The 20505-nt window shown below is 39.3% G+C and overlaps 1 protein-coding gene across 5 annotated transcripts in view; it reads right to left on the bottom strand.

Annotated features, from left to right (window-relative positions):
• SLC10A7 (solute carrier family 10 member 7) overlaps nt 1–20505 on the bottom strand; it is a 148054-nt gene that overhangs the window by 98823 nt on the left and 28726 nt on the right. The window contains exon 4 of one of the 5 annotated variants that reach the window (XR_001875676.1): nt 7573–7726. The exons of the other annotated variants lie outside the window; for them this stretch is intronic. The gene's annotated coding sequence lies outside the window, so the exon portion shown is untranslated. The remainder of the gene's footprint in view (nt 1–7572; nt 7727–20505) is intronic. 5 annotated transcript variants of the gene reach the window in all.

The raw sequence follows: 20505 nt of genomic DNA, 5'->3' as shown, positions 1-20505 counted from the left end.
AGGAGGAGAAGAAAACCCTTGCCGATAGACTGAAGAGGAATATCCACAAGAACTAAGAATATTACAGAGAAGCTTGGTCTCACTGCTTTTGCTCTAATTTGCCAGGAACATTTTTATATATTGACGTATTAATTGAAATAAGCATAATCTGATTTAACTAAAATGCTGCATTTTCATACACTTTTAACAATCTTAATGAGGCAAACAAACTAATTTAATAGTTCATCATTAAAGTATTCACAGAGATAGAGAAGTTTTTGTACTTTGACCGACAAATTTAAAATAGAAACACCAAAAAACCCAACAAAAAAACCCACAACCACAATGACCCCATATTTCTGAGGCCAAAATGTTACTACTTTTTAACACCATAGTCTTTTAAAATAAGAAAATAAACAATTTTGATACTGACTTTATAAGTGTTTGTGCTTACCTAAATATCCAGGAAATATATGGTAGCAGTATTATTTCTTAATATGAATTCATTAAATTCCAGGAAGTTAAAACTTGAGTCTTGCATAGCTTTCCCCAATTACCAAGAAAGAACAGAAACTCTTGTATGGCAGCCAGTCTGATGATGAAAAGCCACATAGCAAAGATAAGAGGAAAGGGAGGAGGGAAATGTACCATTTACGTGCTGACTTAGAGCAGAGTCAAATTAATCACCCTGGACACTTCCAGCCACAGATTAATAACAAGTGGATGCTAGTGAGTTTAGCAAGTTTGAATAAAGTCCAAAATCAGGGTAGGAGCCGTAGCTGAACCTGCCTTCTGCTCCATAAGAGGATGCAATGAAAATGAATGGGTAATGAGATCCTTGGCTCTAGAGAGCTTAGCCTTCTTATTCAAGTTCATAATTAATTCAAAGCTTTGATAATTTCATTAGATTCCTCCTCTGCTGGCCCTATCAATAAAAGATGGCACTGGACCACGGCTCCTCAGTGGCCCAAATACAAAAACAAATGCAGACTGGGAAACCTTCGCTGACTTGCTTACTGACAGGGACAATGGCATATGGCACTCCATGTTGCGGAGGGAGCATCTGAATAGATACAGCTAAATAAAACATCATAGTTGACAGTTGTAAACTACAGTAACATATTTTAACACTTCTTTCTCATCAGCATTTCTTTTTTGAACATAAAAAAAAAGAGGCACAAGTCCAAACAGCTTCTCTTGCCAGAGATCATAGCTTTAAGGAAGAGTGAGTAGTTTAAACAACAATTCTTCAACAAGTGTGAATTAAATCAGGATTTTCTACCTGTATTTGAAGCTGTGCGCTGATACTTTCATGTAGCAAGGCAGAGACATATTACAATCATCCACACAAACCTAGAGCATGGCTACCAATCCTGATTTGAGATACATCTAGAGAGATGACTTTTTTTTACTTAAAACAGGCTGCAATTCCACTTCCAGGAGAAATTCTGTACCTAGAAAGGTGTAAAGGAGAGATACTAGGCGGTTCTACAGTGGTGATACTACATGGTGATATTTTGGCCATCATCAACCTTTTTCTTTCTTCCTTCCTGATCCATCTAGAATATTTCTGGAATTTTTAAGTATTCTCAAGCATGTAACACATACTAAGACAAATTTTATGCTTCAGTTATTCAGCCAGTCATGTGCAAAAGTTCATGACTGGTTCAGGGGTAAACTAGTTTGCAATTTCTAATTCCTTTTCTCTAAAGTGTCAGAAATTATCCATAGCAGATGATTAAGTGCTCATTACAGGCAAAAGAAAAGAAAAAAAAATCAGGAAGACTGCAAAATAAGCTATAGCCATTTATTTGGCTCAGTGAGGGAGGACTTACACATGTCATTTACTCTATCTGCAGTTCTCTTTATGAACATTTCCCCTGCAAAATAAACTTAGAAGTAAATTTTTCTCATAATCACAAACCTGGGGCTTATATCTGTGATTCTGGTTCAGCTTAAACAAACTGGCAGTAAACTGAATCAACTGCTCCAATTTGTAATTAAACATACCTAGTAGCATGACCCTGTAGAATTTAAACACTTTTGTGCTTCCAACTCCCTTCTATCAAGAGGGATACATACCTCACAGGGCATTGTCAAAATTAATTCACTCCTTAAAAAGCACTCTAAAATCCTTAGAGGGATGATACAAGTAAACATTAATGCTGACACATGATACAGCCAAGCTCTTAATTTTCTATTTGAAACATTTATTAGTCACTATTATTGTACAACTTTTTTTTTAGTGTTTGCTCTTTTTGTGCTTCAACAGATATCAGGTTATTTGCAGTCTGCTTAAATGAAACAATGAAACATGAAAACATTTACGTGTCTTTATAATACTCCAAGTTCAGATTTGCATATGTTTGCAAACCATTCACTGCAGTTACCACTAATAAGAGGGAGAGTTCTTTACAAAATCAATAGCAAGATCCTTTCAAAAGGTAAATGCACAGCCATGTATTGAAATGTAAGGTCAGATTGCATTCAAAAGCAGCAGTACTAATAACTCGACAAATTATTCAAGTTTTTATCAACTCAGAGGCTTGGCTGTGAGTCAGTGCCAGTATTCCTAACAGGGCAAGTGCAGAAGAGCATATACAGCCCCACTTGAGCTCACAGTAGTACACAACTAGCTCCACTAAACAACAAACTTACTTATCATTAGGCAGGTACAATTTCAGCCAACTCTGTTTTCTCAAGCCCAGTGCCACCTACACATTCTCATGGTGTCTATTTCCAGAAAGGACTGGCTGGCACTTCCTGGAGCACTTCCAAGTAGGAAGTGACCAGGCCACCTCTGAAGGACACTTATCTGGCAGTACCTGGCAGCAACTTTCCTTCTCTCACACCCAAGTCTAACACAAAGCTTCAGCCCTCTCTCTCATCTTATCCTGGAATACATATGTATGGAAAACACCGTTAAGATTTGTAACAGTGACAGCAAAAAGATCCAAGACAGTCCCCACAGCAACAACGGCCAGGAAGAGATGAAAAAAAGGCAAAGCCACAACCAAGAAGCTGAGCACTTCCCCTCAGCTGTGTACCCAAATGCAGCAGAAGTACACACATGTGACTGGACAGCAAATCAAACAAGCATGTCTAGGTTTTGATAGCATTAAATACAGAATACATTCTGAACTCTGTTCCTTTGCCTTTTATTTTAGTATCAAATGGAAGTATCTTGGAATTTATTAGACTAGAATATCTTTTGATAATAACGCAGCCTGACTACTTTAAAGAAAATATATACTGGCAGCATTTGGAATACCTGGGTCAAACCCCAACATTTTATCATTATCAGCAGGATTTGAATGAAATTGTTGAGTTGATACTCAACTGGAATTTCCTCTGCTGCAGAGTACAGAGAAACGACAGTGCCTCCCTCATAGCTTTGTATGTGGACCATATTAAAAGAAGTAAAAGACTTTTTTGCCAATATGTATATATTGTTTTACCACTAAAACATTTGGTTCTAGAGTGTCACCTGGCAGCCTTTAGGGAGACAACTGTCCCTACACTTGCCCCCAGGAACCCCATGGTTGGGGGAGCACATGCTATGGACAGTAGGGTCTATTTGGCCCTGAATGCTCCCTGCTCTGTGGAAAAGTTATTTCAGGGCCAAGGCCAAAGAGGCAGAGTAATGAAGCTAATTATTGTAAAATTTAATGCAACTACTTCTCATATTTGACAGGGAGAAGAAAGAAAAGCAAGAAAGAAAAGCAAGAAAGAAAAGCAAGAAAGAAAAGCAAGAAAGAAAAGCAAGAAAGAAAAGCAAGAAAGAAAAGCAAGAACAAACCTAAAGAAAAGATGGAAATGGTTTGACTGAACTGTACAGAAACAGAAATTTTATCTACCCAAAGAGATCAGTGTAGTTCAAGAAGGTGGAAGAAGGCAGGACATCAGCAGTAGCTTGAATGAGTTGGCAGAGTCCCTTTAAACAACTCCTTCAATCTCCTATTTAAAAAAAATCTCGTGTGAGTGTTACCACAGCTCATGTCTTAACTGCTGTTTCCAATAATAAGATGTTACAGCTCTGTAGAAAGCTATTTGCCACAGCACTGTTACTGCAAACAGAATATAAATATACCTAATAAGGTTTAATCTGTGTTGCTGTTCATAACTATTCATCTGAGTTCAGACAGGGAAAAAAATATATATATATTCAAGTTCCTGGTTTCGAGCACTAAATTGAATCAGGTGTCCTCTTCTCTTAAGAAAATTAAGTTGCTTTTGTGCAAGAGTGTTTTAATGAGAACAGAGCCTGCCGACATTGATAAATGGGAATGACACCAGAGAGAGCATGTAAGCAGGACAATATGTGCATGTTACAGTCTTACAGGCTATTTTTCACTGACTATCCTGAATGACTTCGCTGTTTCTTAAGGGGCCTATTAATCTCAAATTTAGTTATTACACAACGTTTATTTGAACATATATTCTGTGGATGATGACAGTTAATAAAGGAAATCTTTTACAAGCTGTATTTTTACATATTGTTCCAACTGCAGCTCCCAGTCATTCCACTGTATTGATGGAATAACCTAGTTATGATGCAGCTTTAAAAAAGGCACATATATTCAGATTCCTTTCTAAGCATATGGGGACTCTTAAATAACTGTTAAAATGCATATAAAAATCCTGCTACAGCATGGCAAAAATGAAAGAGGCAGTGTTAACTGCTCAACAAAATCTCTAGCTGCCCAATTGTCCCCTCAAAGGCAAAGCACATGCCTTTTTAACAATCCAACATCATCTTTGAGAAACAAATAGGGTCTACTTTTGACTCTTGGAGATGTATATACGCTCCTTATTGAATTCAGTAGAAGTTGAAGTATGCATCTTACACATGAATCTGGCCCATGTGTATATGTGATAGGGCACCTCCACAGTGGTATTTCATTTAAAACAAATCAAACCAAACCAAAAAAGAAAAAAAACACAAACCCACCAAAAAAACCCTAAACCAACGACCAATCACACACATCCCAAACCAAAACCACAAAAACCCAATCCCTCCAAAACCCAACAAAACCAAGAAAAACCCCACAAAACAACCAAAAACTCCCAGATTTTGATAACAACTGAATTTTGACTCCAAATAAATTTTATAAAAAAAACCGTAAGCTGATGTTCAGAAAGTCTCTTATAAAAATAGTGACTTATTTTAGCGGTACACAAATGTAAATAACCTTATCCTCTTAAAAAACAAAACTATGACAAAATCCACACCACACACACAAAAAACCTACACCCACCAACCAAGGAACTTCCAAAACACCAACAAAAAAAAATGATCAAAGCATGGAGGGGATTATGATTTTATCCATTACCATGTCACCCGTGGCCCAACACAATTTGTTGACTGGGAAAATGATATCACCTAATTCCCAACTCACCTCTAGAGCTGTGCTGACAAAACGAAAACATTTCTGTATTTCAACCATGTTCAATAACCATCAGTTTTATGGAAATGGCACAGAAAAGGCACCAGAAGATAAAAACAGAATAACTAATACATTGTTTGCATTTCAGCAGGGGAACATCATCCAGAGAATGATGCCCTCTAAAACGCTCGTTGAGCCACCCAAAGCTGCGCACGCTACGGATTTGTTCCGGGCTGGCAGATGTTGCCACGGCCTGAGTAGAAGTTCATGCTGGTTCAGCCAGGAACAGAAATCTGACACAAGCAGTGCATGGAAACAAGCTGGGGGCTCCACTGGCAGAGAGTTATTGCCTCCTACGCCTTACTAGCCAAGTTCTTTCTGTTGAAAATCAGCCTTTCACTACCCCATTTTTGTAGTTCCTCATACCTGTCACTGCCTGTTGGTAATAATATTCATAAATACAAAAACATCTATCAAGGGGATGTCAAAAGGAAAGCTTTTTGAACACACTTACTCAGTTTATTTAGTGGTGCTTTCCATTGAAGGATTTCTCTGTTTCACCGACAGTGTCAGCAATATTGAGACAAAGAAAGAAAACTACCCTGGCTTGCCTTCCTTTGGTCAGAAATGGTACCTTCTCTCTACTGAGAGCAACTGGAATAACTCCAGGGAATTCTGGAGTGTCAGCATGGTATTTCTCACTCAGAGGCAGTAGGAGATGAAGACTAAGAACTAGGAAAGTATACACACTCATTATTTTTTTCCAGAGAGTAAAACTAGAATGCAAACATTTGCTAACAATTCAAATGGAAAAGATGAGTCATTCAGATCTCAGGAACATTTATGTGTCGCTACAAATTTCCACCAATACTAATACAGAGATTAGTAACAGAAAATGCATGTTGAACAAAGGTTGGAAAGCAACACTTTGTTGCTTTGTATGGCTGGATCATTTTACTTGAAATTACTTATATAACTGAGCTGAATGAAAACAAAAGTCTTTGTTATCGGTATCAGAAAGATCACAAGAACGAAGCCAAGAAGAAAGAACCTCTTTCAAGTGTTGGAATGTCCATTTTCACATTGAAAGAACCAAGATTTGGTCTCAGGTACAGAAGAGACGAGGTGATTCATGGCACACAATGCACTATGCCTGACTAGCCCAGATCACCAGCTGTTCAGTGCTGTTGCTTTTGTTCATAGTTTCTTTGCTTTATCCTAAATGGCACAGATCTACCCATACCAGACGCTTATGTGGCTGTGTAGCATACAAAACTTGTGCAATGCTCAAAAGACTTAGAAGGGGTAAAGGCCTATCTAGGCTGTATTCGGAAACACAAATGTAGGCAACACACATTTTGCAAACTCTCTTTTATTCCTGCAGGATGCCAAGGGGAAAAGAGATGACTTTTTTCAATCAACCACGGTCCATTTCCTTTTGATGATGAGAAGGGCTGTAAGCAGAGACAGCCACCAATACTCTCACCTTGTCCTTGTCCTTGACAGTCCTTCACCAGCCATACCCCAAGCCCAGCAGTACCCTGAAGCTGATGTTCCTGTCCCCCCATCAGCTGCAGTACAAAAACACAAAATCACACTCACAAGACACAGTGCCTTCCACTGTTGGTTCTAACATCACACACCCCCATAGCTCAGCAACCTGAGCATCTACAGTGCACTTTTGAATACCAGCATGAATAAACAGATTCAGTTCCTCTTTTTTCTCCTCTACTTAAAAATTATAAATGCAAACATTAAGATTAGTGCCCAGTGCCAGCGTAAACATTCTCACAAGCAGCAATTTAAAGCTGGCAGACTTGATACAACACATGCTTTCTCATACCGGTACATATGCACATAAAAACCATGCTCCAGCATCAGACCTACTCCTCCACAGAATTCATATAGTTCTGACATGCCAGAAATCTCTGAGCTCCTGGGAAGGCATACAGCCAAAATTTTTGTATTTTTCCCCAAATGTGAAGTCGATATCCACCATTTTCCTAAATAGGGGAAAACAAGGTAAATTCCCCCTTCTACCTACATATTCTAAAGTACAAGCCTCAGCAAGCCATTCATTTGGGTTGTGGAACGTGATTAGAGGACAAAAAGGAAAGAATCTAACCAGACACTGACACTTTGGTAGGAAAACTACCCACAAACCTCATGGACATCATGGATGTCTTAGAGACTCCAGGTTTATTACCTCAGCAGTGAAGACACTGGCTCTTGCACCAGAACAAATGGACTGCTGAACAATGATTTAATAAAGGAGGCTCAGCTGAATGGTGCTATACAAGTACTGCCAACTTGTTCCTCTCTTATGGTCAAACACTTCATAACTGTAAGTGACTTTCTCTCTCAAAAAAAAAAAAAAAATTACTGTGGAAGGTATCCTCAAAAGGATACAGAGCAATAACAACCTCCCAAACATACTTTTATTTAAGTTCACATTTTCTGAGATCTTAAGCTGTGATAAAAACACTTAAAGGTCTTGTCCCCTGATTCTCCTGGAGACACATCATCCATAACATGATTAGAGGTCTAGTTAAACAATGCATCCCACAACTCCAAAGAGTATTACTTCCCTGTTGAAGTGAAATGAAAGCACAAGGCCACTTTTTAAAAGGTGCCCTTTGCATTAACTGTAAGGCTGTGCCTGCACCAGTATTTTTCTATAAATATCCCACTGTCATATTGCTTTCTGGGCAGTTAGCAGCAGAACCAGACATTTTAACTGCTCTGCCATCAAAACCAGCTCAGAGTAGCATTGTTATGAAAGTCACTGTCACAACTGCCACTGGTAACATCTTCACCATTTGTTGTGCAATGCCAGGAGATGGGAAGTGTAACAGTAGTGCAAGCCAGGTGCGTGGGAAGCCTAGCTCAAGCATTTGTAAAATAAAAATTAGCTCTGGAGCTCATGTCAGAATCACAGGTCACAGTGAAAAGATAAGGAGATTTTATCTCATCAACACATCCCTGTCCATATCTCAAAGAAGAACAATTTCTTTTCTCTTTTTTTTTTAATCTCTTTTTTTTTTTAACCTAGCCCAAAGATTAGGCTTTACATTAAGCCAGTATTATATGGTACTGGAAATTCCCTTTTTATGAGCCCAGGCAAATCTCTGCACGCTGCAATATTGTGGCAGAGGTAGAAAGAGGAGTGAAAGAAAAGTTATACACTATATGAAAGAGACCAGCATAACAGCCACCGCCTGAAGGTGAAAAAGGAACAATCTTGATGCATGCAACTGCATTCTTTCAAATGCTGCTCACTTACTTTCATCCTCCATATTAGCAATTCATATAACCGGAACTTACACATACACAGAGTGAGAAAGTGCCTAAATGTGCATCTTTATATATTACATATCCCTAAAATATGCCTAAGGAATTCAGCAGTGGATGAGTAACAACTGAAGGTCCAAGCTTTCTTCCTCTGAAAACAAATTAATTACAATGTCAGTATTTACCACCACCCTTCTTTTGAAACATGCCCCAAACATCTCTAAATTCTAATCAGTTAGTTGTCCCCATTTTCCAAGTGGATCCCCAAAGGGGGTAGGATGGAGGAGGCTAGTCCTCTATACAGTGCAAGGATTAATGCCAATCAAGTCTAGGGACTTGGTTTCACAGCCATTTGGCCATCTGCAGGAGTACATCATGAACTACAAAAATGCTGAAACTGTTCTTTGGAATTTTCATTCATATATGTATATATTTATTATGTAAACAAATATATAAAATATATAGCAACTCAAGGTATTTTTATTACTTCCTTGAAGTAATTTACTTTATTCTAATGGGGCAGAATGCTATATAGCCATTACTTCTCTAAAGAAAAGGTGCAGAGAAAACATTAAAACCTATAGGTTTCATGTGCAGAATTCTATTCACGCTCACCAAAAGCTGTGCTGGCTGTTAGACCACAAAATGCACAAGCTTATTAGCTTATTTTACCACCAAAAGTCACAAACTTGCTGTTCACGTCAACCGTGTACTTTGTGGCACTGTACACTGACCTTTTCATTGGCATCCATAGTTGGCTGGAAATTGGAATACCCAGCATAAGGGATATGCCAGTATTGAAACGTCTGCTTTAAACCTAAGTTGTCCCTGCCTCTAGAATCACCACTTTTCACCTCATGTTTGAAATTTTCTTTTTTTAACCATTTCATCTTGGTATTTTGCTGCTTTCAGCTGAATTTCTCCCATGCCTTGCAGAAGATGTGATTGTTGCCACACAAAGCTTTTCAGCTGGTCCACAATGCAGCACTGTTATTAAACTCTTACAATGCATTGAGGAGATACAGCCAGGGAGCACCTAAGTTACACTGAAAACTGTGGACTGAGTGAAAATTATTTGTTTGCAAAACTGACCCAGGTTAACCTGACCTGAAACAAAATGTTTACATACAGATTTTCCTGAGAGAAAGTGGAAACACTTCTACAAATTGCATATTCAGGGAGAATAAAAAAAAGAAAATGGAAGCTTTCCCAATTTGAAATAGTTTGTAGCCCAAGTTTCCCACTCCTAAAGCAGTTACTAAAGAATATGTGCAGATATACTAAGTGAAAGAAAAATAAAAATGAAATGTTTGAAAAAGCATTCCTTCAACAAGAAAGCACTTACTTTATAACAATGCACCTGTTTTCCAGCATTTTGTGGTTCAAACTGTCTTCTCACCTTACTGATAAACTGTCAAGATAAGGACAACATGTTCTGATTTGCCCACAAAGAACTTCAAGGAGAACCTGACAAAGAAATCAATAATTTTGTTTGAGGTACAAAGGCTCCAGCAGAACGCAGACACTGCTGCTGCCCGTGCTGTGATGGTTATTCACCATGGGCACCCAACAAGGCAAGGGTTATAGAAGCAAAATTGTCTCTGCCATGCCCAGAACATCTTGTATCTGCACAGTCAGACCAAATTAAGTGTGCAGAAGCAATCAAGACCCAGAGTTGTTTTCACCACGTAGTACTTCAGTAACATAAGATGCCCTATGATACAGAAGTGGACAATACTGTGTAAGAAGTGCATTCACGACTGCCAGGTCAAAAGTGCGAGAGATGCCAAATTTGCTGCACAGCAGGAGGTACTGATGCCAAGAGAGACATACCTTCTTAATAGCAATACAGAGTAGCAATAATGTGAACATGAAGGTAAGGAGCAGAATTGGGATATGCAAACATGGGAAGAGGAGAAAAAATCACCTCAAACACTAGAAGCAATCAGAAATTACATCTTCAACAAAAAGCAAGTACCAGCTAATGCACAAGCACATCACCTATCAAACAACTTTATATCTGACACATTAGCTGCATTTTGTAAAAACAGCTCTCACTTTAAAAAAGTTTAATTTAGGTTAACAGCAATTTCTTTGACTAGTCTGTGATCAGTACTTTGGGGTGTAAAATAGACAAATAAGCATGTTACAAATCACGTCTGGCTGGTATTTCGAGTCAAGTTTTGCCACTAATAGAAGCTTGATAAAAGGCAGAGAAAGACTCAGTATATCAGGTCATATCATCATCAAAAAGAAAAAAACAACCCAGCAAACATCAAAAACCCCCATACCTGTTTATGGAACAGATTTTCATCTCTCACATACATTCATTCTAAAACCCAGTCTCTGTTTAGCCAATTCTACTGCAGGAAAGACCTCAGAAAAATATCACAACGTCGCCATCATCTCGTTGAATCAAAGTTCAATTTGCTCTAACACCATAACAAATATATTCTTGTAATCTGTATCTCTCTTGTAGAAGTATCAACAAAATTCACAGTGATACACTTATCTACAATATATAAAAGAATCATATCACCGCTATAAGCTGTAGTGTAGCAATATAGTGGCAGAGCATGAAACAGTAATCAAAGTCCTGAAAAATACACCATTGTCAGCATTGTACACTGGTACCAGTGTATTATAGCACCTCTGTTTGAAATAAATCAACCTAAGTGCCTGCTTTGGTAAGCACTTCGAATTCACTGTACATCAGCATTAGAGGGGGGTAATGCACAAAGAAACAAATCAGGAAATGGGACTTGTAAATAACAATTCAATTAGCAGATTTATATTACTCATTTCCTAATAAACTTTCTACCCACACCTACACACAAACCCTCCTACAGCCTTCCCCCCTTCATTTACATATCTGTGCAGGCCTGCTCTTTTTTCTTGCGAGCCCCTTTGGCCTTTCAATCATGAAGTATATTACTCCACTGTCAGAGCAAAGCAGTTCCTAACAACAGGGAGCCCAGCTGGGATAGGAAGAGGGCAGCAGGCTCAGGCATTAACATAATAATCCAACTGTGTTCCCCCAGGCCCTTAGGGCACACAGCATATTAGGCAGCCCTCCTGTGCCGCCGGGGCGGAGGCTGCCGGATCACCTGCCCATCAACCTGTGGCAGCCGCTCCACCTCAGCCGATCCAGCTCCTGCCAAGCCCCCATGCCCAATTACCTTCCCACAAAGGACACACATTCGTTTTCCATGTCTGCTTAACGCACCTGCTGCACATCCTTATTTACTACTGGAACTTGCCTTGCCGTGTCGTTTCCAGCAGACTTGCTCCCTGCCTTTTAACTTCTGGAAAGTCTAGGATTTGTAACAGGACCTACTGCTGCTTCCGGCAGGATCCAGGCCTTGAAACAAGATTTCAAATACAAAGTACTACTCTCCAGGTGCAACTTTCAGTCCTACTTATCCTCTGGATTCTTCCCTGAAAGGAGCAGGAAAAAACCAAAAAGGCAGACACGTGCCTTTGCTATCTCTGTGCCATGCCATCCAAGGAAACCAGTTTAGGGTGGGCTTGCTTATTCTTGCTGCAGTTTGTAATGCTGGAGGATTTTCAGCAGCAAAACTATTTCACAGTCTTTGATACAAGGCCTGCCACCACACAGGACATGGCTACTGATTAAGGAACAGAGCCCGTGACAAGGTTTCAGCTGTACAAATACACACGTTAGATATTTCCAAAGAAATACTATAATGATGATTTCAGATGCAAGACCTATGAAACTGTCCAATTTAAAGAAGGCTTAGAATTGTACTACTCTTCCCAACAAACACTTCTTAATACCTGAAAAATATTCCCACATTTCAAATGCTTTCGGTAGCAAACTACAACTCAGAACACTAACTTGTATGTTCTCTCTATTAAGTCCTTAAAAAAAAAGCTTACATTTATTACACAGTGTATTTCAATGCAGTTCTCTTACAAGCCCTTTTATTTACAGTATAGATGCTGCTTGTACCAGGTACTTAACAAGAAGAATAATAAACACACTTGCCAGTAAAAGACAGTATTTTCTTCATATTATACATGACAATCTCAAAGACTACTAGGAGAAGAGCTTTTGGTTCTAATATAACTTTTATTCTCATTAAAACATACATATTCTCTAATTACCCTTAACAATGGAAGGCACAACAGAAATGTAATATAGTCTTGTTAAAATAATGCTTTACAGACTGTACAAAGCCTGACTTACTTGATCACTTGTGGTCACTTTGTGAAGCAAAATTTCCCTAACCTCATTAATTTTCATTTATCCAGCCCCCTCAAAGAAGGAAACATTCAGAAGCAATTCTGTATTTTATTTTAAATGCTTGGTTTTTACATTATCAGTACAAAGAAGAGTAATCCATGTCACAATGGCCTGTCAGAGAAAGACACGTAAAGTAACATTAGCTACAGAATTTAAATATATTTGAGAAAGCAATTGTTACACAAGCTCTGCCTATTACCATTCCTCAAATCCATAATGGTAACAAAAAGTATACATTATGAAAATTGTGTCACATTTTGAAAACATTTGCTTACAAGCAATTAATTTTCACAACATAGACATTCTTGTCTGCCACCACGGTGATAACTTAATAGCATCACATCCCTCTGAACTGGGAAGGGGATGCAGTTAAAAGCCCCTTGCACTGAATTTATTCTGGGTCACGAGGTCACCAATAAAACACTAGAATAACCTAGGGAGTTTACAAAATATTTCAATATAGTCAAGAGTCTACTTACAAAACCACAAGCTCGTATATTACTATGAGTTGATTTAGATTTTTAGGATCTGAAATTTAGAGAGGAAGAGCTTTGTCAACTGTCTCCTGATCGTTCCACCATCATTGTTGGCATAAAACTGAACAGCACTTTGAACATTAACTACAGCTTTTGTCCTTCAACACCTCTAAATATAAATGACTTTGGTTATCAAAAAACAAGGAAAACAAGCTGACATTTTTAATTACAAGAGATCATAAAAAAAAAATCCCTTGAACACTTGTAACTTTCTAGTTTGTTCTAACTAAATTCCTTTCTTCTCCAAATTATAGGTCAAAAACTCCACAAATTGAAGTAACAGAAGTTGTACCTAGCATGCTGGAAAAACAGATATTCAACAGCAAGAATTCTCTACCGAGAGATTATACTTGAGTATAATCAAGTCATCAAGCAGCTTTTGCTGTTGGTGGTGAATGATTTGTGCATACAGACATATTGCCATATGCTGCCATGTAGAAAGCTACAGTGTTAAATTCTTCCTCTGATGAATTCCAATGTTGTGAATGGAACATGTGACCGGAAATAAACTCATGAATGGAAATGCAGATTTTTCTATTTATTTCATTACACGATCAGACCTATGACTCAATTAAGTCAAATTTTTTTTGATTTCGCACAGCCCAAGGTCAGAACATTGTAATGGCTCAGGTAAGTAAAAGGGAAGTTGTGGCTTAAGCTTCTGATACAGTTTGGGTTGTGATGGGCTGTTTAAAACAGTGAGCACTTCTGAAAGTACTAAATATAAAAGTCGCAGTATGGAGAAAAATATATACAGATTGTTCAAATTATATTTCATATGGCAGCACCCACCATAAAACCCCCACATATTTCCTTGAAGTAACAAACTATCCATGTGGATGATGTATTTTAATTTCCTTCATAATTTATCCTTCAATTCAATCACAATTTTCTTTTCTTTTACAACACTCACCCTTCCTGACTGCTTGTGGAGCCCTTACTCTTTCATAGCACAGTTCCTATAGCTTTATTCTTAAATACCAGAAAGGAGAACATTAGTACTATTTTCTTCCATACATAGCTGTGCCAGCAGAACATCCCTGTCATCCCTAGATGCCCATTAGCCCTAACTAAAGAACACTGTTCCCAGAGATTTCTAGGGGGCAGTCTCTTTACTTCCTATGGTTTTTTCCTTCACAAAAGTTATTTCAAATTCATAAAAACCCTCTTGTAATAAAGTACCCAGAATGAAGCATTATTCATTAATATGCAATATAACGCCTTAATGTACTTAAATTTATTCAGCTTGTTATGGTGGGTTGACCTTGGCTAGACGCCAGGGTCCCACCAAAGCTGCTCTATCACTGCCCTCCTCAGCAGGACAGGGGAGAGAAAATATCTCAACACTGATGGGTTGAGATCAGGACAGAGAGAGATCACTCATCCATTACTGCCACGGGCAAAACAGACCTGACTTGGGGAAAAATGATAATTTAATTTATTACCAATCAAATTGCAGTAGGATAACAAGAAATAAAAAAAATCTTAAAAACATCTTCCCCTCACCCCTCCTTTCTTTCTAGGCTTAACTTTACTCCCAAATTCTCTACCTCTGCCCCACCAGAGGTGCAGGGGGATGAGGAATAGGGCTTGGGCAGCCAGTTCATCACATGTTGCCTCTGCTTCCTCATACTCTTTTCCTCCTCCAGTGTAGGGTTCCTCCTACAGCAGATAGTCTTCCACGAACTTATCCAACACGAGTCCTTCTCACAGGCTGTAGTTCTTCACAAACTGCTCCAGCATGGGTCCCTTTCCATGGGGTACAATACTTCAGGAACAGGCTGCTCCACTGTTGGTCCCCCACAGGATCACAAGTCCTGCCATCAAACCTCCTTCAGTGTGGGCTCCTCTCTCCACAAGTCCACAGGTCCTGCCAGGAGCCTGTTCCAGTGCAGGCTTCCCGCGGGGTCACAGCCTCCTTTGGGCATCCACCTGCTCTGGTGTGGGGTCCTATACAGGCTGCAGGTGGATCTCTGCTCCACTATGGACCTTCACTGGTGAGGGGCACAGCTGCTTCACCGTGGTCTTCATGGGCTGCAGAGGAATCTCTGCTCCGGCACCTGAAGTACCTCCTCCCTCTTCTTCTTCCCTGGCCTGGATGTCTGCAGAGCTCTTTCTCTGACATATTCTCACTCCTCTCTCCTGGCTCCTGTTGTGCAGCAACTTTTCCCTCTCCTTAAATATGTTATCCAAGAGGCACTACCACCACTGCTGATGGGCTTGGCCTTCGCCAGCAGTTGGTCCATCTTGGAGCCAGCTGGCATTGGCTCCATCAGACATAGGGGAAACTTCCAGCAGTTTCTCACAGAATCCACCTTTGTCGAGGTGGATTCTCACAGAATCCACTTCCAGCTCTGAGGAAACCCAATACACTTGTATAAGGTATTTACACCTATTTCTGAGTCTACTCAAGCACCCACATCGCTTTAAAGCATGTTTTTCTGTAAATCAAAATAAAGAACTGTTTTTTAGGTCCTTATGACTTTTCATGGTTCAGAAATGTGCTACATGAACAAGAAAGTGGGGGACAACCTAATTGCAGAAGATATCAGTAATTTCACCTGTTCCAAGCTCCAGTTACTGGTTTAATAACAACTAGTGTCTCATAACTTCATCTTTCAACATAAAAAGTAGCTGACACCTGTCAGGGAGAAGTAGTTCTGCAGTGCTTTTCTCTGCTCCTGCACTGCATTTGAATCTGCTTCATCACCTCTGACCCAGTCACTTTTTACATAAACTAGAGAGGTGGTATTAGTGATAAAAAAAAAAAAAATATATATATATATATATATGAGTTTTACCATCCTGAAAACACAGGAAGATGTCAGTGCTTCTACTTTTATACACTTATCTAGTATTTGCTGACTATGTCACATTCTTGCTTGTCAGCAGTAGCTGTGGAGTGGCTTCCAAGAGCTCAAGGCAGAAAACAAAAGAGAATGAAGGGAAAGGCATTTCTATTTCAGATATGCTGCAAATCCATCTGGTAGGGCTCTCCCAAAGCCTCAGCTAGGGATTCCACACCTTCCTGGGAAGCACTCTGGTGCCTGTGTGAGGTAACTCCAAGGAAGGTCATATGGGCCTCTGCAGACACAACTTCATGTGCACTCAGTTCTCACCATGACCTTCAAGAGAGCAGTGCAGACAACCAAAACTGCTGCAATGCCTCCCAAGGGAACAAATGAGAAGGAAAAAACCAATCCACAAGGGTTGTGCAAACCAGAATTAAAACATTACAAAGACCTTCTTTCTTCACGTTAGGATAGCCAGGCAGAAGCTTTGAGCAACATGCGGCTCCCAAGCAGTCACAGTGAGGTCCTTGTGCCTGGATTATGGCACATGAATGGCAATAAATGATGCAAAGTCCAGGATGCCAACACCCATATGGAAACAGCTACCACCTGGGAACCACTCCTATGCAGCTCTCCCTCCCCTTGCACCTCTGAGAAGCACAGTACCTGTCTCTATCCTATTACTATTATGACTCTCATTAAAATTTTCAGAAGATCATCAGCTATACCTGCTGACAGCCATAGGTTAAGTAACCCTGCTTCACCAGAAACTTTGCCCTCGCATTTCTTTAGATGCTGATTTGTTTTAAACACAGCTTTGGGTGTAGAGCAAGACTGATGAGGTGTGCAGCTGAAAAGGAATTAGGACAATAGAGCAGCAGTCATGGCTGTGCTGGAAGATGCAAACAGCAGGCACACCTGTGACAAAAGTGAAAGGGTAAAAAACACAAAAGACTTTCAGGCAGGTCAGCTTTTGGGGCTTCTTGCTCCACTAAAATGTTCTGAAGTGAGATTGTCAAGACTGGAACAGATAAATCAATTCAATCCTTTAAATCACTCCAGGGATCTTTTCTTCACTCACTACACACTGAAAAATGCCACTAGAATTGTTAAACACTTAAAATATAGACAATAAACTGCAAATAAATTTAGTATGACCAGAAATTCACCCTGCCACTCAAACATGTACACGCAGTATTTACCACACATAATATTATATTAGGTTAAAGAAAGTGAAATTACAGTGATCATAACAAACCACAGGTATCTCCAATATGATTCAAAAGTTAGGGAAAATTGTTCAGCCTTCAATACTACAGCAGCACAGAATGTTATTATTTAGTAAAACAGATATTCCACTCACCATTGCTATTTTCATCTGAGGATAAAAAAAAAAAAAAAAAGCACAGAAGGCTGCAATCAGGTTTTTCTCTCTCTCCAGGAGCCACTCATTCCTAAAGCACTTTACGAATTCGGAGTCAGCACTTCCAATCTTAGTTTGTTATTACAGAGTGCATAATAGAAAAAAAAGCATCGATCACTAAAAATATTAATTAGCATTTAATTAGAAACAGCAATATGAGGAAAAGCAGTGATAGGCAGACATCCCCTCTCTGGAATTAGATACTACTTCTTTTTAGATTAGGAAGCAAGGAACTAAAACCACTACCCTGCAAAGTTAACTATTCTTATTGACACAGTTCTGGATAGGAATGACACCAGCCCAAGGAATGGCACAGTAAACAAAAAGAAATCATGCTAATTTCTGACATTTACAAATGACCATGATAAAAAGGATCTGAAGGAGCAACGTAACTTTGTTACTATGAGAATATTGCACCTTTTTTTGTGTTGGTTTTTTTTTTAAACTAATGTGTACTTATGTAACAGTATCAAAAAGAACAAATAGTTACTACAGACAGGACTGTACTAGCAAAAAAATTTAACCAACAAAAGGGTTAATTAGGGATACAAATTTTCTCAGACTGTTAATAATGGGAATGACACACAGTATGTGCCCATAAGTAATTCTCAGGTATCTTTGATCTTCAGCCCCCAGCGATTACTGTTGCCTACTATACCCTGGCCTCTGGGACTCTCTCAGAACCAGACATCTGGCTACTTTGTTGTTTTAGACTAATCTCATCCCAGGAGAGCTCAAGAAATGACACCAGGCAAGGAGGGTCCTGGCAAGGGAAAAAACATTAGAGTATCAGCAGATTTTTGAGTGGACTAGAGTATCAAAATTGTCTTCAAATTTCTACAGGGATCCCACAGCTTCTCTGCTCTCGAGCACCACTTTCACACAGAACATCAGAATGCACATGATCCCCTTTTAAGGAACTGTTAATCTCTTTGAAGAAGCTAATGAATGATAATCCAAGAAAGAGCATGTGACAAAGGCACACGGAAGTAAAAAAGATATTGTAATGAATGGGTGGATTTAATGAAGATTTTATTGAAAGGCCAACACACTGTATGATCAAACAATGCTTTTAAAAGCCTACAAAAATTACTCCTATCCCTCAAACACTATTTTTTAGTAATCTATAGGGTTTAGCTGCCAGCAGTGTTATCCCTGAAGCAGGACCCTCTGACAAATGCAACAGATTCAGTGGGGTGCCTGACTGGCTGCTCCAGGCTCAGACACTGGGCATGATGCTCTGAGCCCAGAGGGTTCAAATGGGCTGTAAACATGGAGAAAAGAAGGTTTAACTCTAAGGCCAGGCCTTTTCACCATCACAGGCTACCTGGGTTTTGCCACAACCTCTAATCCACCAGACTCCCATCCAATAGGTTACATCAGATGCACCACTGGCAGCTGGACAAGAACTGCTGCAGGCAGCCCCACAGAAGGCTCTTGTCCTATACCGATGCTCCTACATCCTTCCTACAGCAGAGCTCCTACATGCCAGATGTTCCCTGTGCCACTTACTGCCTGCACTTGGCAATAGAAGGAACCAGAGCAGTCAGACCTGGAAGGAATAAAAATTTCACATGTATTTTTCTGAGGGAAGTAAGCATGCCTATACTACTAACATTATCTGAGACACATACCTCCCAGCAGCATAATTTTTAAAATCCAGGGGTGGCACATAGCAATAAGGAAGAAATCACTTCTGTGTGGGTATCTTTTTTGTTCCAAATCAGCCACCATGCCTTCTCTTCCCTTCCACTGTCAAGAGCAAGCTAAAAAGAATGGACACTAAATAAAGTCAGATTCTAATGCTTTTCTAAGGGCAGGCCCATATGATTTCACTTTGCCTCATTTCAGGATATTTTCAAAATGTTCAGAACAAAGCTATGGACAAAGCTCTAAATAATCTGTCATATCACACCAGCTCCCAAAGAAAACCTTTAGCAAGTGCTACAGACAGAAGCAGTTTGAAAATCATATGCTAAACTTCATATTTCTCACACCACATCTATCCTGCTTTCTTCCAGCCAGAACATTCCCCTCTCAGTGGGAGAAACAATACTAAAAAGTTACCCCAAAGTATTTTAGCAGTTTCCTAATGCACTGTAACAGCTGAACCAGTAAGAAAAGAACCCATGCAACACTGGCTTTAGTTGCATCATATCAACAGTAAAAAATTCAGCATTCTTGAGAGGTATTCAGAAAGACATGATGCAATTTCTTTCCAACTATGAATCAAGCAAATTTTCCTTTCCATTCTCACCAATCAGGTCTGTTGTTAGAGTGAGTGTGGATTAGTCCAAATAATTAAATTTTAAAATACTGGCAGCACCAGGACAACAAACTTTTGTGCGCTCTCTATATACAACATGTGCTCAAAAAATGTTTGTCTTAAAAGCTTTGCTATGATATCAGCCTCTTGGAGTTTAATTGATGACTTCTGTGACTGCTATAGTAGCTATGACACTGTACACAATAGAAACAAGAATAAGTCACAATGTATTCCATACCATCACAGTAAAAACTTATATTGTACTTATTAATACATTGTCTACTGCAGAACAATCCAGACTGCAGTGTAATAAGAAAAGCATTGTAAGGCAGAACAGGTCAAACTAATGTGTTTAAAAAATAGCATGTGATTGTATCAGTGGAGATGGCATTAATACAAGTAACAAAAAAATGAAGACTAAGTAGAATTTTAATTTCAGTATTTCATGTACTGTAGATGCCTAATACCCTCTGTCTTCACCTGCCATAGAACTTGAATGGTGCATCCCACACACCTACCTCTCCCCCTCCTTCTTTTAAATCAGCAACAAACAATACTCCACAA

The sequence above is a fragment of the Lepidothrix coronata genome, unplaced genomic scaffold (genome assembly GCF_001604755.1).
Source record: "Lepidothrix coronata isolate B3197 unplaced genomic scaffold, Lepidothrix_coronata-1.0 Scaffold79, whole genome shotgun sequence".
In the NCBI taxonomy this organism is placed as follows: Eukaryota; Metazoa; Chordata; class Aves; order Passeriformes; family Pipridae; genus Lepidothrix; species Lepidothrix coronata.
This window is presented reverse-complemented; position numbering and strand designations above follow the sequence as displayed.